The sequence below is a fragment of the Gossypium hirsutum genome, chromosome A10 (assembly GCF_007990345.1).
Source record: "Gossypium hirsutum isolate 1008001.06 chromosome A10, Gossypium_hirsutum_v2.1, whole genome shotgun sequence".
Lineage (NCBI taxonomy): Eukaryota > Viridiplantae > Streptophyta > Magnoliopsida > Malvales > Malvaceae > Gossypium > Gossypium hirsutum.
Genome location: NC_053433.1, coordinates 62,430,791 through 62,433,471, shown reverse-complemented (window position 1 = coordinate 62,433,471; position 2,681 = coordinate 62,430,791). Strand labels below are relative to the sequence as shown.

General features: G+C 37.5%; 1 non-coding gene across 1 annotated transcript; it reads left to right on the top strand.

Annotated features, from left to right (window-relative positions):
• The first annotated feature begins 227 nt into the window (after positions 1 to 227).
• LOC121208988 (small nucleolar RNA R71) lies at positions 228 to 334 on the top strand. Its single transcript, XR_005904107.1, has one exon. It is a non-coding gene; the product is annotated as a small nucleolar RNA R71 (small nucleolar RNA).
• The last annotated feature ends 2,347 nt before the right edge of the window (positions 335 to 2,681 follow it).

The following is a 2,681-nucleotide window of genomic DNA, read 5'->3' as shown; positions in this document are numbered from 1 at the left end:
TTTTTTGGGGAAGGGGATGATGAATAGTGAGGGGTTTATATAGAAATTGGGGCACACAACCGTGGGGCACGCTCGTGTGCCCTAATTTTAGCCTGTGTGTATCGTGATTTTCAAATTTGGGTGCGTCTGAAATTCGGCCCACGCCCATGTATGTATGTCCACGTCCATGTTGTTTTGTCAGTCTTAACCGCGGGCAGTGAGCACGGGCGTGTCGCAACCATAAAGGTAACCCATAGTGAGGGCACCTTCTCAATAGGTCCTTATATCTCTCCCATGCATCATAGAATGTCTCTAGATCCATCTGCACAAAAGAAGAGATATCATTCCTCAACTTAGCCATTTTAGCCGGCGGAAAATATTTAAGTAAAAATTTTTCGGTCATTTGTTCCCAAGTAGTGATTGACCCTCGTGGTAACGAGTTCAACCACTTTTAGCTTTGTTCCTTCATGAAAAGGGAAACAACTGAAGGTGAATGGCATCATCAGAAATGCCATTGACTCAAAAGTGTCACAAAACTCTAAGAAATTCACCAAATAAGCATTTGGGTCCACGTCCTGCAAACCATCAAACTGAACAAACTATTGGATCATTTGAATTGTGTTAGGTTTCAATTCAAAATTATTTGCAGCAACAGCAGGCCTGACTATACTTGACTCAGTTCCTGTTAAAGTAGGTTTAGCATAATCATATATAGTGCGTGGAGCAAGATTCTAATTTACTAGATCAACAGTAATCACAGGAGGAAGCGGGTTTTGCTGATTTTCAGCCATCTCCTCGGTTGTGGTGTGAATATTGTTCTCTTGCTCTTCCTTTGTGTATGTTAGGCTTCGCCTTATTTCTCTTTGGTTTCTGCGAGCTGTGTAATCAATCTCACCATCAAAAAGTAATGGTCCAGATGGGTTTCTTCTAGTCATGCACTATAAAAACCTGCCAGAAGCAATTAAACAAAAAAATAGAAAATAAAATAAAAATTTAAATTGCAATAAAAATCAAATGGCTAAAGTAATAAAAATTAAGTGTTCCTAATATCTTAGTTTCCCAGCAACGACTCTAAGAACTTGATCATGTGATGTTATACGTGCAATAAGTTTTATAATTTATGAATGTCCGTTCTCGAAAACTAACTATTATCACGACAAAGGCAAGCGCACCTTATCAAACAGTAGTATAGCTTATGGCAAGACCGGATGTCGAACCCAAAGAAACTAAAAGTACTAGTATTAACTTTCTTTTTATTATCTAGTCTAAAAATAAAGGGGTTTGTTTTATCTAAACTAATTACTAAACTAAGAATGCACAGGAAGTAAACTGGAGAAATAATTTTTGGGTAAAATTGATTGATGCAGACAATACCGAAGGAAAAATCCACCTAGACTTCACTTATTATTTGACTCAGAATCAGGCGATTTATTCATTGGACTTGATCTGTAAAAATCTCTAATTTATATTATTATCTCTCTCGAGACTAACAACGTCTAACCCTAGGTTGATTAATTGAAATCTCTTTCTAATTAACTCCCTAGTGTTGCATTAACTCGATCTATCGATTCCCTTATTAGGTTTCACCCTAATCCAGCAAAATCTTATCACCCTATCTCTAGGCGTGCAATCAACTCCGCTTAATTATGTTAGATCTGCTCTTAGATAGGGACTTTTGCTCCTTTGGATAAGCACATCAGTACTTGAATCAATATCCTGGAATATTAAAACAAGAATAATTTATAATTAAGAACAAGTCAAATATTTATCATACAATTTAGATAATAATAAGATCTGTCTTAGGTTTCATTCCCCTTAGGTATTTAGGGGGTTTAGTTCATATTTATGAAAGAAAATATCTCAAAAGAATTACGATAACAACACATAAAGAAAACCCAATAACTCTTGAAGGAAATTGAAGGGAGATCTTCAGTCTTGAAGGTGAATCCCGCTTCTGAGATGGGTCAATCGGCTTTCTTCGAGTAATTCCTTGCCTCCTACTTCGTGTGCCCCCTCTAATCCTCCTGTAGTGTATTTAAATAGGCTTTAGAATGCAAAAAATCCCTCAAGAGTGGCCTTTTCCGAATAGAACTAGACTTGGGCTCGACAGGGACACACCAGTGTGACACGCCAGTGTTTGATTTTATCAATCCGTGTTCAAGGCTGTTAAATAGACACAGGCGTGTGGTCTACCCGTGTAAGTCATGCTCAATTCTACTAAAAGGACACGGGCGTGTGGTCTACCCATGTACAGAAGTCCACTCCATGTTGATTTCACATGTTGGTCCATTTTCTCTGTTTTCGGCCCGTTTCTCGCTCTTTTTACTCTCACATGTAGGACACGGCGTGTGGTCTACCAAATCTAAGGGTAAATCATCCAAAAATATGCTAGGCATAGGATAAAAATATGTATAAATTACGGTTTATCACCCGTTCATCTAAAGATGAAATGTTGTGCTGAAATTGAGTTTAGTACCCAAAGCCTCGTGAAGTTTGCTCCAAAATCTCGATGTAAATCTAGGATCACGACATGAAATAATAGATGTTGAAAATCCGTGTAATCTCACATTCTCAGATACATATAATTTCCCTCATCTCTCAAGTGAGAAATTTGTTCTAACTGGAATAAAATGTGCCGATTTAGTCAATTTGTCAACAATAACCCAGATCAAATCTTTTTTTTCAGAGTTACAGGTAAACTA